Source organism: Stenella coeruleoalba (genome assembly GCF_951394435.1).
Source record: "Stenella coeruleoalba genome assembly, chromosome: 14".
In the NCBI taxonomy this organism is placed as follows: Eukaryota; Metazoa; Chordata; class Mammalia; order Artiodactyla; family Delphinidae; genus Stenella; species Stenella coeruleoalba.
Genome location: NC_137160.1, coordinates 75,896,927 through 75,914,504, shown reverse-complemented (window position 1 = coordinate 75,914,504; position 17,578 = coordinate 75,896,927).

Genomic DNA, 17,578 nt, shown 5'->3' with positions numbered 1-17,578 from the left:
TGGCTTCTCCGGCAGCCCGTGGTCTGCAGTCTGCTCCCTCCCAGACTCCTAGACCTCTGTGGGGCTGAGGGGAGAAAGTCGGAGACTCAAAGTTCCCAGCAAGGGTGTCAAACATGCCTTCTGAGTGCCCTGGCTCCAGGGTCCCCCGTCCTGAAGGACCCAGCTGAGTGGGCCTTTCATCGGCCTCTGAGAGGTGGCAACAAGTGTTGGGGCAGAATGCCTGCTGCCCACTGCCCCCACTTCTGCGGACCTGGCCAAGCGCTGGGAGGACTGGAAGCAAGATTCCAGAGGCATCTGGATATTATCAGTCACTCAACTGTCTGGCCAGTAGGCTGTGGTGGGGCTGGTGGCAGGGGGCAGAACCTGGCTGGAGGGTAGAGTTAGGAATCCCACACAGATTCCTGGGGCCAGACCCAGCTCCCGGCGGGAGGGAGGAGGGTGGCTGTGATGGACCGGCTGCAAACCCTGCACCCTGCCCAGCCCTCATTAGGCGGTAGCACCAAAGGGATCAGACATTCAAATGATGACGTTTGTCTGATAGAGGAAACAGACAAGGCGGGAGGGGGTTGTCAGGTGGTGGGGAGGGAGCGGCACTTGAGGACAGCAACAGGGAAGGGGGGTGCGAGGGGGTGGGCAGAGCTTGCCCTCTGGTCCACTTGAAGATTCCTGCTTCAAAACTAACCCTGATGGCTTCCAGACAAGTCGGCACCGAGGGTCATTTCTGGAGGCTGTAAGTGTTGCCAGTGGCAGCTGTAAGCACAGGTGTAAATCTGTCTGTGCATTCCTCCCCCTCCCCCCTCCCAGCTCTCTGCACCTGAAGCAGGTCCCCTCTATAACCACAAGCCCACTCAGGAGGCCTAACACACACACACACACACACACACACACACACACACACACATCCACATGAGCACGCATGCCCACGGTTAATGCTTGGCCTGCCTTGGGCTGTACAAATTTTTTTTTTTTTTTTTAGTGCTCCTTTAAAGCAAACTCTATCAGCTGTTTGTTAAAGCGAAGCAAACACAAGCCTTGCAAGAAGACCAAGAAGCAGCAGCAGGAAGAGGAGGAAGAAAAAGGACAAGAAATCCTTTTATTTGCTACCATGAAAATGTCCTTTTAAAATACCTTTCTCAGCAGACCGGGAGGCCAGTAAGGGAAGAAGCAGGGCCAGAGGGAAGATGAGTCCTGGTTTATTTGAACTAGTTGGAGTGATGCTTCGGGGAGGCGGGAAACGTCACCTTAACCAGGCTCCTCTCTAGTATCTAACCCCCTCCTCATCGCTCACCACCCTCCCCTGGTTAAACAAAGATCTGCTTTCCCAGGAGTGGCTGGGGACGTTCCCCATCCCCCCCACCATCCTCCTCCAGAGGGAGCAGCTGAGAAATTGCATGCACAGCCCCTCTCCATCTCGCCCAGTGCACTCTTGAGAATCTGGAGGACTCTGGCGGAATGTTTCCTCTTCTCGGCCAACTGGACCCTACCAACCAAACCTTCCTTGTGGAGTTGAGTGACTATGTGCTGGGGGGAGGAGAGAGGCTTCCGTGCCTAGCCGACGGCAAAGAGAGAGACACATTGTCTTTTTGCACACTGACTCGGAAGCTCTCAGCCACACATTCCCCCGCCCCTACCCCAAAGGCCTGGTAGGGGGCCCCTGGAAACCCCTAATGAATGATAACTTATCTCCTAAATTGCTGGTATCTGACGCTTCGTATGGTGTGAAAAACATATTCCCTTAAGGCTGGAGGCTACTTCGGGAATTGGTCAGTTGGAGTAGCTCAGTCATGATTGAATGGAGGCATTTATACTGGGCTAGATAATCTTCTAGCAAGTTAAGGCATGTGTCGGGAGAGGGGGCCAGGGCGTGTGGCTGGGCTGCCCCAGACCTCCCTGGGCTATCATTTCCCCACCGTCTCTCTTCTCTCTACTTTGGGGCATTCCTCTTCCATGCCCTTTCCTTCTGTCCCACATTTTCCTCTGTCGTTCGTTCTCTGTGCTTCTAGTTGTTTTTCTCTTTGTCTCCTGAGTTTATCTCTCTGCCTCTCTGCGGGTGGGTAAGGGTCTCTGTCTATCTCTCGGTGTCTGTCTGTCTCCCTCCGTTTTCTCCTTCCTCCCTTCTCCCCAAGTGTCCCCTTTCTCTCTTGCTTTCACTCTCTCCACACTCCCTTTCGTCATCCTTCTCCGTCTCTCCAACTTTCCTTTCTCATCACTCCCCTCCCCCACCCGCTCTCAGGCTTGGAAGGAGTGGTCCCAGTGTCCTCGAGGATTGAGGAAAGGGATGGTGGACTCCTGCTGCTGACTACAAATTGGGCAGCTGCAGTCTGGGCCTCAGAGTCTGGGGTCATCAGCCATACACAGCTGCGCTGAGAGCCACGAGGCATCCAGGACCCCTCCCAGGGGGTCACAGGCAGCCCCCTCCCCATTTACAGAGCTCCTTGCCCCGGGGGCTCTGCCCAAGGACGCTCCAGGCACCCAATCACGTTCCTTCATTTTCCACAAGTGCCATTCCCTCAATAGATCTGACAAACTTTTTTTCTCAGTTCGGGAGATGGAAATGGCCTGGGGCAGATGCGGGGGGCGGGGGTGGGGGTGGAAAAGGCATTGGACCCCAAGTCAGGACACCTGGTCTCCAAGCCCTACTGGGACCTGAACTCCAATGCAAGGGAAGGAAGAGAGCACTGTCTCTCTGGGATCACTTGCGGTTTTGAGATCCTGAGATTTGGGAAAGGAGCCCACAGCAGCACTAAACCTGGATTGGGAGGCTTGAGGAAGGCTCTCACTGTAGGATCAACTTGGGAGGAGGCCAAGGAGCTTTAGGCTGAGCTGGAAACGGAACTGGGTAAGAGAGCAATGCTTATAGAGAGAGGGCTTAATATATGCTAGGTAGTCTTCTAAGAAAAAGAATATGTTCTTAAGGATACTCTAAATATATATAGTATATATTTTTAGTATATATGTGATGTACTAAGTATATATACACTGAGTCAATACTTTTAGTAAATACATATATAATATGTACTAAGTATATACTGATTGTATCTATTATATATAGATAGTTAGAGAGAGAGAGAGAGAGAGAGAGATTGTTATCTGATATCTAGAGAGACGGACAGAGAGATTAGGGCGCCCAAACAGCTAACGCTTAACGAGCACTTACTATGTGCCAGGGGTTAGACTGAGTGCTGTACACACGTGATCTCATTTGCTCCTTGCCTTGGTCCTCCTCTATGGCAGGACCTATCATCCCCAGTTTTCAGAGGGGGCAACTGAAACTCAGAAGAGTTAAGGGACTCCTCCAAAGCTCCAGGGCTCTAACAGGCCCCCTTTTAAAGCGCAGTAGCAGGTGTGCCAACACTGTGCTGGAACGCACCTTGTCTGAAGCCGCAAATGCACCAAGGCCAGCAGCAATTACAGCGGAGCGGGCAGCGCCACAGGCAACCAGTCTTCCCCGCACCGGAGCGCGCACCTACTGGCTAGGACCTGGATTGTCCTCGCCTCCAGGTAGCCGGGCACACCCATGCGGCCAGCTGAGCCCCACCAGTCTGTAGGTCGCGCCTGGGGGAGACTGGGGTCGTGGAAGTGGATAACAGTCCTCGGAGAGGGGGAGAGGGAGAGGGCGGGCGGCCGGGGTTCCAGTCTTGACTCCCCTCCACACACGGGAACCGCGGTCCCGCCACCCCCAATCCGTTGGCCATTCCTCCTCTCCCAACTGTTTCGTCTGTCGCTTCTCTGATCCGAAAGGGGCGGAGAAACTGAGGCCCAAAGCAGTTTGCGCCAAACGCGTGCGCCAAGCTCGCCAAGCTCTTGCGCGCCTGGCAGGGACTTGGCGAGCGGAAACCACAGTCCCTGGCCTCCCGCGAGGGGCAGGAAGCGAATGCCAAGCGCAGCGCGGGCACCTCGGGGCCTTGAGCGAAGCCAAAGTCGGTGAAGCGGGCAAAAGAAGAAAGAAAAAACGCGGTTCCGGATTGCTGTTTGGAACGCAGGCATTCATCGAATCATCCACTGGGGTCTGCTCCTAGGACCCCGTGGATGCGGCTTGGGGAGGGGCTGGGCGGGCGGGCGACGGAGCAGGGAGGGCATGGAATCGGATCGAGTTTGTTTCTGTAGCTCGGATCCTGGCAGTTGGTGGCAGCTGGATGTCAACCCGGCTCCAAGCCTCGAGATGTGAACAGCTACCTGGACAAGTGGAAGAATGTGGGAGAGACTCTGGCCTCAACTTCCGAGTCCGGATTCGAGGGGGAGGAGGAGAGAAACAGAAAGACTGGTGGGTGGGAGACCAAAGTGGAGACTGAGCTCGAAAGACCAAGAAAGAGGGAAAGAAGCAGTCCGAGAGAGATTCGGGCCTTAGCTCTAAGCTGGAGGAGGCAACGCGATTCTGGCGACCCTCTTCCTGTACATAAATATTCGGTGCCAGGCCAGCAGGACCTCTGAAGACCCCCTGAGCTCTTGGCGGGATCAAGGGGCAGGCACCGAACGCCTGGTTCAGGGTGAAACCCTTAGCCGTGCATCCCCTTTGCTGTGCGACTCTAGGAAAATTACTCCACTTCTCTGAGCCCCCAGTTCCACCCCTCTAGTTCAGAAAAGAGCACTGGCACGTGGCACAAAAAGACCTTGAAATAAGTGAGTTTACGATTGGTGTCTCCCCTTCCTTCCCTCCAACAGAGCTGCTTTGGACGGAAACACCGGGATCTTCGCTGCCTGGGTTACCGCAGCGTGACCGGAGGAGGTGCTGGAGGAACAAAGTAAGGCAGGCACACCGCAGGCGCTCAATAGTTGCTTGTGTGTCACAGGCCTGCCTCAGTCCTAAGTCCTCATCGCATGGGGACACGGGTCACGGGTTACCGAAGCCTTTCAAAGCCGTGCATTATCTCAGTGTTTTAACCGCAGCCGGGAGCCCGGATCCTAGGTGACCCAAGGATGAAGAGTCGTGTACCCAGGAACACATAGCAGGCCAAGGGCTCCAAAGCCCGTGTTCATTTCCACCCTGTCTCCCCAAGTCAGCGCTTCTTGGCATCCCCAGCGCCGTTCCCAGACCACCCAGCCCCAGATCTGCTAGGCGGAGGCGGAGGCTTTGGAGGGAGACGTCCCAGACGAAGAACTTGGAGAGAGACGAAGCTGGGAGAGGGGTGGGAAACCCCGAGCAAAGCTCAGGAGAGGGGGCGACGGCAAAGACCGAAAAGGGAAGAGAGAAGCGGAAGGAGGGAGACAGAAAAAGGGAGAGAGACGCGGAAAGCTAGAGCCCGAGGGAGAGCGGGAGCGCGCGAGCCCGCTCCGGGGCGCGGGGTGCTGGGCGCCGGGTGCAGGACAGCCCGAGGCGCCCAAGCCGGGTTCCCCGCCGCGCCCCACCCGGCCCAAAGGGGAGCGCCCCACCGACCAATTTGGCTTGCACAAAACCCGCGCCCCAGGGGTCTTTGCCAGGCCGCTGGGGCTTGATTCATTTCTTGACTAATTAACTGGAAGCTACGTCGCCCCTTCTTTCAGGGCCCAATTAATTCGCCGCGGGCGGTGGGGCGGGGGTCTTGCGGCCGAGGCGCCCGCCTGGAGCCCCTTTGTGAAGGGCTGTCTGGACCATATTGATTCTACATACACACACGTCCCCCTCCTTCCTTCGTACAAAAAAAAAAAAAAAAAAAAAAAAGTCTTGAAAGCTCTGGATTTCGCAGTTTAAGAAGGTTTGTCAGACTCGGAAACCGCCCTCCCCCCCTCCCCCGCCATTGCATTTGCTTCCAGAAGGAAGGGACCAAAGGATCAAAGCAGCTGCAGATCTGCCTGGGAAAGGTTTAAATGGAATGTCTCCTCCCAAAAGGGCAAAGAAGTACAGGAAACAGATCACCCCTCTGTACCTACCGTATGTATGCGCGGTGCACCTACGACCTTGTCGTTAAAAGCCAGACAAGAAGTTAGACCATCCCCAGGTTGAATCTCAGCTCCACGAGGGACTAACTAGCTGTAGGAGCTCGGGCAAATCTGTATGTCTCTGCATGACTCAGTTTCCTCATCTGGGAAATGGACATCATTGAGAAGGCGCCTGCCTCCTCGGATTGCTGTATTTGGTGGGCTGATGTGTGGGAAAGCTCTTAGAACATTATCTTCCTCGTGGGTATTTCACAAATCTTATCTCCAATAAATAGGATTTTTTTAAACAAACCCATTTCGCAGATGAGGAACAAAGGGCTAAGGAGAGCGGACCGGCTGCAAAAAGATGCGGGTGTCTGATTCCAAGGCCGAGAAACTCCAGAACGAAATTTACCAGAGCTTCGAGAGTGCTTGGCGGGCTGGCTGGGTGTGGAGAGCACTCTCCCGACCTAGCGTTCCCAGAGGCTCCCTCGTGTGAGGCTTGAGGCTTCTTCCCGTCCACCTACCCCCATCCTCGCTCCAGTTCGGTAACTTAAGCGGGGGAGCGGGAAACCCTAAATCCCGAAACCTTTTGGGTGCAGCAACGCGGCACCCAGCGCGCAGCAACGAGGGCGATTTCCGAGCGGTCGTCGAAATCGTCGAATCGATTGTATTGACCTCGCCGTGGGTCAGCTTGTCTCTTCTATCGATCAACCCAACGAAGTCTAGGACAAAAATATAGACGGAAGGAAATCACAGCCGTCTTTGGAAAGCTGGTGGGAAGTGGGCTTGCCGCTGTGCGAGGGCGCGTGGGTGACTCAAGGCTGTCCCACCCCCTCGCAGCGAGTCGGGGGAATGAGCTTCTCACCCCACTGCCCTTTATTCGATCACTGATTCATTTTTTAGTTTGTTCTATTTTTAAAACATAGAAACCAAACAAGAATTAAGTTTATTCAATCAAACAACATTTGATGAACACACCGCACGTGCCAGACTGCGCCGGGCACTGGGGTACTGAGGGGAGGAGTCTGCACAGAAACATAAAACCCTGGTGGGGGGGGGTTGTAGAATCTTCTCTGCGGTCACTTTTTAGCAATGCGACCTTGGAGGAGACTCCCTAGCTCTCTGTCCCACAACTTCTGGTCTGTAGAGAGCAGCCATGCTGCTCAGTCCTAGGCTAGGTGTACCTGCTGAAAGGAAAAAAAACGGATCGGAGAGTCTAGAGGTTAGATCCCTCATCACAGCCCCAAGGCAAGGTCGGAGCTGGGACGAGCAGATCTGGGGATGGCCTTTGCAACCTCAGTGGGTATAAACTTCTGCTCCCCCTAAGCCGGCCCAGGATGACCACGCCTGGCCAGGTCAGTAGCGCCACCAGGATTTCCAGGGCTCCCAGACTCTGCCTCTTCCTGGGAGCGAAAATTCACCCAGCCTTCCCTCTCCCCAGAGCGCAGAAGAGCTGGGGGCTGACTTTAGTTCAGCCTTCCTGCCCTAAGACCTGGAGCTTAAGCCCTCTCCCACACCACCTTTCCTGGGCCTTGACTTTCCTCATCTTTAAAATGGGAATTCTCTCTTTTTTTAAAACTGCAGTGAACAAAGCTCAGGACCGTAAGCATCAAGCTGGCGAGGACCCATCTCTTCACCCACGTGTCTCCGGTGTTCAGCAGAGGACGGGGGCAAATAAGCCTCTCGGTCAGTATTTTGTGGGATGACCAAGTGGATGTTTCTATCCACTACACCAAATTTCTCTTCCCACTACCAACTTTGCACTGTCTCGTGTCAGAATCTGTCTGGGGGAGCAGCTAACAAATTTCATGCCGTTTTTTAAAAAGTACTCTTTGGAAGTGGTCACTTGTTTTTTCATGTGCACAGAGAATCCCCTGTAGTTTGATGCCTTCTTTCCCTTTCTTCACTGACTTTCATTCCTATATCAAAAGATTATTTACTGAGCACCTACTAAGTGCCAAGCAGTGGGATCAGAGCTGGAGATGTGATGAGTCCCATCCCTCCAGGAGCTTACAAGGTGGAGAACTAATACTAGACTCTCCTACCCAGGCCATGTAGCCGATTAACTTCTTTGGTTAAGGTTGATTATTTTTTTCTCCTTTCTAGCTCTATAAGAAACTTTGGACAAGATGGCAATGTCTAACACAGTGCCTGGCACACAGAAAGCACTCAGTAAGTGTGGCGTGAATTTATTCTTCCCCAAATTGTAGCCCACAGCTCCTCCTTTGGCTGTGCAAGGGCCAGCCTGAGGTCTTAAGTGCCTTCAGAGAGACACTCCCAAATGAGGACTCTGGCAATGTGCAGTGCCCCAAGTCCCCAAGGAGCCAGAGATCATCCCAGCCCTGAGATTCCCAATTCCAGATGCAATTCTGGTTGGTAAGGCCAGCCACTCAGATTAGACGGAGCATACCTGGGCCGGGGGACCACTAGATTGGCCTTTGCAAAAAGGGACATTGGACGGTGAGGTTCTGCAAACCGTGTACCCTTTCTGCATCTCCATTACCTATCTGGCTGTCCTCCTTTCCAGACCACTCCCCCCAAATGCGAGCGCGCGCGCGCGCGCGCACACACACGCACGCACGCACGCACACACACACCCCTTTCCCAGTAAACAGGAGCTAGTGCAGGTGACACCTAAGAAACGAGGCACTAGTTTGCCCCGAGAACCATCTTTCCCCACATCCCCGTTCTTGTCCAGCCTCTCTTGGTCCAGCTCCCTGATCTGGCGGGGCTCTGGGTGACCCTCTCCCGCTCCAGACTCCAGGAACAGCTCCGGTCTCCTGGTGCATCGGGACTGCCACTGTGATCGCTCAAAACCGAGGTCCCAATCCCGCGCGTCGGCGGAGATTCGCTCAGGCCTTGCGGGGTACAGGAGGACAACTGTCCGCCAGCCTCGTCTCCCCCCAGCGCCATCCAGCGGGCGAGACGGCAAGGGCACCCTGGGCAGAGGTTCCTGGCGAGTCCCTCCCGAAACGAGGTACGGAGGTTTCCAAGCGGGAAGCGGTCCCTTCCTCCAGCCACCCCCCACCTCCAACTTAGGGCACATCTATCTCCTACCCTCCCCAAGTACTCCCCGCATTGCTTAAGGCTGATTCGGGTTCACCCAGCGTTCAATCCCCTCCCACCCCCTTTTATTTATGCCCAACATATGCACTGGACAGGGAAGTTTTTAAAGGAAGGGGGAAAAGGAAAAGAAAGAAAAGTGGGGAAAATAGTGTTTGCTCCGCTGCTTAGAAACTTTCCTGTGGCAGCTCGGAGGTTTCATCCCAGGCTGGGTTGACGCTTTGCCTCTTTTTGTTGCGGACATGTTAAATCCTGCCTTCCTAATTCTACACCCATGACCTGATACTGGCTGGAGTCAGGCGCCTTGATTCCCTGCCCTTGCATGCAACCTGGGCTGGAAAGCCTCCTCCCCCGTGATCCCCGTAGGTGCCAACCCCCCGGTGATGGGTCTCCAGAGTGGCAACTCATATGCGGACAGAGCGCTACACGCAGAGGGTGAAAAACACCCCTCTTGATACACCCGGAATGTTATCGCTAATTTTTTGGAAAAGTGCCTGTGTACACACATTTTACATATATTATTGAGTGGGATATAGCTCAAGACTGAAAACAGCGAACAACGCTTGGGGTGAGGTGGGGGCGTATTCTCCAATTCCCTGCTAATTTGTAACAGACAGACTTTATTGCTCCGAGAGAAAAGGAGTAACTGCGGTGCGGCAAAACAAATTTCACTCTGTCTATATTGATCAAATGGGAGTCAGCCCCGTGAGGTGTGATTACAATGCACTTTTAAATCTGAGATTTAATTTCATATTTGGGGCTACTTGCAAGTCCATATATACACACTTGTACCCACATAGAACATCTTAGAAACACACATGCATATTCTATTATGTTTAAATAACGCAGTGAAGTATAGCCTTGAAGTTGGGCCCATAAACCGCTCAGCTAGCTCTCCAAACATTAGGAAGATCTAAACTGAAGCTCAAAAAGCATCTGGCTCTACTCTCTGAAAGCCCACCTCTTCTCCAGATTCAGCTGGGGGCAATGTTCTGATACCCCAACTAAAGGGAATTTACTTTTTTTTTTCTTATCCCTCTCTCACCCAATCTCTACAACTCAAAAACTTTATACTGATTCAACTCCAATATCCCTGTTATATAGAAATCTGTCCCATTCCCTTAAAAGAAGAATTCATAACCCACACTCAAAAGGGCTTTCATGGACTCCAGCAATTCTCAGTTCTAGACGGAGGAATGAAATAGAGGAGCCTGTCCTGGTTATCCATGGCATTGATACAGGGACATAAAAGTGAGTGCAACATCATATATTTACTTGTCTAATAGAAAAATCCTAACTCTGCTGCACCGTCCTCCCCCCAACACCCCAAAAGAATTAGGGTCCAGCCGTGGATGGGTGGGTGGGGTAGAAGGGGGGATTGAAATGAAGCCGCTTGGAATGGAAAAAAAAAAAGCAAGGCATTATTTACACCTGCAAACTCTGGACGGTTGTATTCGGCCCCAATTGGCTTAATTGTAAATCTTTTCCGCATGGCCCCAACTCCTGGACGGAGCGTCTGGGTTTAATAATGCGCCCGGGTACCCCAGCAGCGCTGAGCTGCAAAGACAGAATCCCCCGCCCCACGCCCACTCAGCTCAGAGGTCATTATAGCAGACCCCTTCCCCCCCTCCCAACCCAAACCCTGCTTGAGGTACCAGAAGACCAGACTCAGACTTGTGGGGAACTCGTATTTTACCGTCTGAAGACAAGAGAAGTTATTTCAAAAGCAAATATACCCTCCAAGTCAGAAGTGGGAGGTGGCGCTCTCCCCCCTCCCGCACCCTCACCCCCATCTCCTGAGCGTTTGACTTGCACCGGGGCCGAGTGGGGAAAGAGAGGCGTCTACACTGGAAGCCAGAAATAGCCTCAGACTCCCCAGGCTGGCAGCGTAAGGCTGACCTGTTCGTAGAACTTGCTGCTAAGAAAACATGTAAAAACACACCCCCGCGGTGGGAGAGGAGATGGCTTCCTCCACCCCACCCTCTCTCTGCACGCAGAAAACCTCCCCGGGCTCAGCCTGGTTCCCTCGGAGAATGGCAATTGCAATTCCTTGCAATTATTTTTCCACCACTTTGAGAGACAGAGGGTGCTACATGACTCTTTTCTGTTGGGTACCCCCCTCCCCAAGGTCTTTACTATCCCCCCCACTCCCCCGCCCAGCCCCCGCCCCATTAGTCCTTTGCCACCGGAGTGGGGCGGGAGTTAGGAATCGAGGCTGCAGAAAGACACATCGGACGTCCGGGGGAGGTCAGGAGCTCCTAACTCAATCCCCCCCGTGATCCCAGTTTTAGGGAAAAGACGTGAGTTCCGCGGGCAGGGCCGACCGCGCTCCCACCCGGGATGCCCGCCTCGCCCCGCCCCGGCAGCCGCAGACGGAAGGCAGGTAACCCGCTCAGGGAGCCAGTGCCCGCGGTCGCGGGTTCCCGGGCCTGGAGGGACCTTGTCGCGACTGAGAGCCGGGGCAGGCCAGCCTGTCCGAGACCCCTTTGCTTCCCTGCGGGCCAGTGCGGACTTTGGGCCGGTGGGGGGGGGTCCCCGATCCGAGCACCGGTCCCCTCCACCCCCGGGTGCGGGTGTAATCCGAGGCCGCGAGAGTCTTCTCTGGTTCCGCGCTGGGCCAGGCCTGGAGCCGCACTGAGGCACGTCCAGCTTCCGTACTGGGAACCGGGGGAGGGGGAGAGGGCAGCGGTAGGTGAAGCCGCCCCCCGCTCCCCCGCCCCGGGCGGAAACCTTCGCCAAAAGGACCTTAGGAGGAGTACAGGGCTGTCGCTGTCTCCCACTCCTTCCGGGGCCTGAAGTTTTTCCTTTCCCAAGTGAAAGGAGGAAAGGGCATTAGGAGGGAACGCAGGGGGCAGGTTGGTTCCGAGATCCGAGATCCGTAAGGCCGCTCCTCTCTGTCCTCCCGCCCGCCCACCAGAAGGATTTTTAATATTTGGCTTGGAGATGAAATGAACTGAGGCCTGGGCGCCAGCTCTCAGGAGAGGCTCTCTCACAATTCCAAACAGTCCCTCTTTCTATGTCAGTGTGTGTCTCTGCCTCCCTCTCTCTTCTTCCTCTAAAACATAAATACAAATTTAAAAAGAAAGGAAACTTCTCGAGCCCTCCTGTATTCCAAGCCCAAGCTGGAGACTTTTTAAAAGGCTTCTGGGATCTCTAAGGCCAAAACTTTCACCCAAGCCTTCAGCTGGCTTGTACCAATCACTCCCTGGATATCCCACAAGACTCCAACAGGATTTATGTATTATTTGCAGACAAGGACGATTGGGTCGGGAGCAAGGCATCTCTGACTTAAAATGAAATCACATTGTTGAGGCCTCTCATTTCTTTCACTGACACAGAGGAAGAGGCTCCCCAGGTTGCCAGGTAATTAACACACAGAGGTGCAGCGACCCCTGTGCAGTTATCTGAGTGGCCGTGGTAGAGGCTCACTGATCACAGAACGCAGAGCGAGTAAAGGAGCTGGTGCCTGATTCCAAATTGTGAGAGGTGTGTTTGGCCGGAGAGCTGGCAGCCGTTCGGTGACAGACAGGCTAGGCCTGGAGTCAGGATCCTGCATCTGCAACCCAGATCCTGGCCTTGGAAGCAGGTCTGTAAGCCCCCTACCTGCCAAGCCTGCCAGAGGAGCAGGTGAAACCACCTTCCAAACACCCCGTGTCTTAGAACCACAAAAGGGTATATTGTCTATAAGATTGTACAAGGGAGGAGGAATTTGATCAGTTTCCAATATGACAGTAAAGCCTGGAACACGAAATGCCCACACCCCTCCAATCCCCAAAACCCCTTGACCACACAGGCAAGACAAATTCCTCCCCAAAGCCATTGCTCCCCGAGAGACAGCTATATCTCTTGCGGGCTTCAGTGGATATGAAAGAATCTCTGTCAGGGTTACCTCCTTTCCTATCTCTTCGCCCTACTGGATTTGGGAGACATGAAAACATTAACTTTGGGAACACAGGAAGATTGTCTGGCTGGCAAGGAGCAGTGGCGAGGCTACAAGAAAGAAATGAAAAGAAGAGAGGAAACACACACACACACACACACACACACACACACAACTTCGGTGCTCACTGGTCCCTTTCATTTATCTCCTGTCTTCCCTCTCTGCTCTCACCCTTTTTAATTGAAACCCAGTAGGGGAAACAGTAATGGATATTGTGCTCAAATTGAGAAAACGTGTCTGTGGCTACCGGGGGACAGTTAGTTCAGCAGATTTGGAGGAGCTGATCTTTCTTTGCCCTGTCAACCTCCCTGACAGTAGCGGTCATCTGATTTGCCATGGCCTCTCACTTACAGATCACCCTGTTCCCTCCGCCCCGTCGGCTCTCACAGGGCAAGACCCCACTGCCCTGGTGCCCCGGCACCTAACAACAACACCAGAAATAATGGATAGAAGCAAAAGCAGGAAGTCACAGAATTAAGGGCTCCTGTACAGTTGACACCCTCAATCTGCAGTTGGGGACTGGAGAATATATTTCCCTTCACCCTTTTTAAAGTATTCTGTCCCAGAGATCTCCACCACACCCCCAGGCCACATTCTTGGGACACATCGCTGAAGGGCCATTTATACCCTTACCTGTCTCGACTGAAAATCTGGAACAGGACATTGAAGGAAGAAAGATTTTGGGTGGTGAACGGTGCCTGGTGCCTGAGGCCAAAGTCAGCTCTGCCTCTGTGTCTTGCAGATTCTGGGTCAGATAAGATGAGAGGAAAAATTCCCGGCCTCTTCCTAGTGAATTCATTTCTGCTGGACTAAGAAATGTCCATTGCATTATCTTGGGTTTTTTTTCTTTAAAGTAATTGGGTAAAACACACAAAGAGAGCATTGAAGATGTAGATTGGTTTGAAATTAGGAACCCACAATTAGTTCCTTTTCCTGACAGAGAGAGAGAGGGGTAAAAAACCTTCACAGATGTATAAGAGGCGTGCTCCCCAGACACACACACACTTCCTGCATCCTTGCCTCCCTGCTTCCCTTCCAACTTCTCTAAATCACTAGCCGTTTACAAATTTGCCATTTTGCAGAGTGATCGGCTTTGATGAAAGGTGGGTGCTAATAAGAATAATGCAGAGGGTGAAATCTTTTCATTTTGCCTCTGCCAAAAACATATTTACATTAAAGGGAGGTATGATAAGCATGGATTAAGTGGATAACGAATGATGCTCTAGAAACAGCATAAACCAACTGGCGCCAAAGTGAGCCTCTGTACTAAAAATACTGCTTACCCAAGCTAGACAACTTTGACAATCTTCTCTCTCTCTCTCTCTCTCTCTCTCTCTCTCTCTCACACACACACACACACACACACATACACACACTTCAGACTCTTGTACTGAATCGCCCTAATCAATAATTTAGAGGGCTGTCAGAGGACAGGGAAATGTGCCTTACAGGAAAGCCCTGTGCTGCTGGGGCGAGACAGAGGCTAGAAGCTGGGGTTTAGAACCCAACATGCTGCCCTTCACCCTGGGCTCCTGCCTTGGAAAGGAGGGAGAGAGAGAAAGAGAGAGAGAGGATGGGAGATCAGAGCATTGGAACAGGGGTGAGAGCCAGCTCTGGGGAAAAGGGTGACTTTGGGGATACCAAAAGCAGAAAGTGATACTTCCAACCTACACAAATGGGCCCAGTGCCCTTCTATCTCTTAGGACACATTATCTTCCCAGCCAGGGGTGTGAGGGGAAGGTGTTTACTTGAATCCCGGGAAGAGGTATCACCAGCCTGTCATGGTTCCTGGAGAAGAGGAGGGAGGGAGAGAGGGAGGAAATACAGAGGCAACCCAGAAATCCAGAAAGGTAGGAGAGAATTCAGAGAGGACCAAGAAAGCCAGAGAAAATAGAAAGGGAGAAGAAGAAAGAATAGAAAAGAGTAAATCAAAAACAGAAAGAATAAGAGAAGTAAAGGCTGGGAGGTAGCGACTGAGGAGACATATAGAAGCCAAGAACAGGATAGATGCCAGGCAGGGAAGAGAAAGTAAAAGAAAACACAGGAAAGACCACAGATCTGCAGTCACAGAATCTTGAAAGACAGAGAGACAGGAGAGCCAAAAGAAAAAAAAAGGAAGGGAAACAGAAATGGGTGCCCTGTCTGATGTAACCAAGAGGATTGTGCCTACCCCCGGAGGGAAGAAAGATGGGGAAACTGACCAAAGAGATTGATTCTGAAGCCTCCAGACCTGAGAAGAACTAGGCTCTTAAAGCAAGTTGGGGGCGGGGGGCGGGCAGGGCGCGCCGAGGGAAGATGCGAAACTCCAGGAGGAAGGTCAAGCCTCCCAGGTCTGTGAAGTCCTCCTTTGGCTTCAGAGCTGCGTGTGGTAGAGTCAGGGTTTGGGGTAGCAGAGGAGTGCTAATGTGGGGAGGAGGGGGCTAGCGGCGATTTGCGAGAGGAAACAAGAGCAGTAACCTAGGCACTCCCAAGGGAGCTGCCTCCCTGAGGTCCGCGATAAGAAAATCAGGTCCCGGCTTAGGGGAATTGAGCGCAAAGGAGGATGGGAGTCCTGTAGCGGGCACCTAGTCAGTTTCAACGCTTGTCAATATTAAAAAAAAAAAAAAAAGCCTGGTATCCCATGAGCGAGGGGCACTGGGCAAAAACAAGGAACCGTCTCTACCCAGAAAGCCCCTCCCCAGAAAAAGTTTACGTCTTGACCGACTCCCGTAGTAAACTTCTTAATTAAGCCTGAGACCTCCGGAGAAACCCCTGGATGTCCTTATGTCAACAGAGTTCCCCGTTTAGGGACACCTCGGACCGAAGAAAAGCTCCGCGGCAAACGGTGGGTGAAAGTTTAAGAGGGAATAAGCGTGTAATAGTCCCTCGCCAGACCTCACACATGCTGAAGAGAATATTTACAGCAAACTTGCCAAAGTAAACGACCCCGCCTACCCACCATCCTTTCCCCTTCCACCGCCCCCCCCTCCTTTTGTAAACTTCAGATAAACACCATTCGGTCACAAAAGGGTCGATTTGCCCCCTTATAGTTTGAGGCAGGCTGTGTCATAGGGAAAAGTGGGATCAGCAGAGGCTTCCCAGGGAATTCTTCGGCAAGACTAAGCATTCTCTGCCGCATCCTTGGCCTGGTCTGAGGATAGGTGACATGGTTGCGCGCGCGCGCGCGTGCACATACGCCATTTATTCTGAGGCTCCTCCTGCCCTTCCACTTTAAAATCCGCACTCATACTACTTCACTTTAAACTCTGCAGACGTCACAGATTTGTAGAGGTGTGTGTTGGTTTTTTTTGTTAATTAAAAAAAATTCAGGCCTACAATTATGTGAATACTCTTTGCAAAAGATGGAGGAATGCTGGGGGGACACCAGAAGTTCCGCGCGTCCTCTCGGATTCAAAATTTGGCCCCCTTCTCCCGCTCTTTTAAAGCACCGTTTCTCAGGCTCTGCCCAGGGGCAGGCTCCTTCAGTGTTTCCCGTCTGCCTTTTTTTGAACGTGAGGCGGGGAGAAGATCGAGGGGGTCTGCGTGGAGAAAAAAAAAAAAAGACCGTGTAGAGCCCGCGGCTAGAGCCTAAAAGCCCGGGCCCAGGGCGCGCTGGCCTGCGAGTTCTCCCGGCCGCCAGGCCTGGCACAAGTCTTCGGAACGCGCTAGCCAATGTTTAACCCGAATGCGGTGGCCACCAGGCCGCTTTTGTTTGTTCGCAAATTAATCAGCCAGCGCACGGCCGGCGCCAGAGTGGGTTTATCACCCACCGGGAGGGGGGCGCGGCGGCCCCGCAGAGACAAAGAGGAGTTCGCACCTTCCCGCTTTTGATCCCAAGTTACTGCGGCCTCCCTGCAAAATACGAGCCTCCTGGGGCCGAGTCTGGGAGGTCAGTCATAATTGGCGGAAGTTTGCAGACCATTAGCAAGATGTCGACATTTTCGATTCAGAACCCCGCAAACTTTCCTCTCCCCCCTCCTCCCTTGCGCGCTGGAGTGGGAGTGGGGGTCAGGAGTGGCAACTGGGGTGACCTCAGGGTTAAGTTAGAGCTACGGGCAAAAATAGGCACGTGAGGGAGAGGGCCGTATGAGAGGCTGAAATCAAGGCTAGGTCCACCTCCGCCGTTGAGGCCAAAGGCAAGTCGAGAATTTACAAGTGGAATCAGCAAGCTCCCCTCCCACGTCCAAACCTAAGGGAGGCCAGAATGCAGAGGACCGAGTAAAATGTCTCTCTCCTGGGCATCTGGACGCTTGGGGCACCGAGCTAGGGGGTGGGTCAGTCATCTCGTGGCTGCAGAATTACTTTCCTTCTAGTCGGAGCGTCGGGGCAGAGATTGGCCGGCGAGTGCAGGCAAAACCAGACCGGGGGTTTGGGGCCGCTCCTGAAAGCGCAGCGGTGAGGCCCCGGGCTCTGGCGGCCAGCAGTGTGGGGGAGGGGCGGGTTTCAGCCTCCAGAGATTCTTGAAACCCAGTGGTGACCTCCGTGGTCGGTGTAAGAAGGGGGAAGGCCTGGCTTCTCGCACCCTTCGGGATCGGGCCGCCAGGGACGCGGGAGGGGGGCGTTGTGAGCCGACACCCTGGCCCCCGCCGCCTCTTGCTCCACCACTGCAGAGAGAGGCCGAGAGGACGCCAGAGAAAGACCGAAAGGGAAAGAAAGGGGCGAGGTGGCGAGCCAGACGGAGTTCGCAGAACCACTCTATTCTCTCTGGTGACTTCAGGGAATTCTTAGCGCTGGCGCCAAGCGCTCTTAACCATGTGC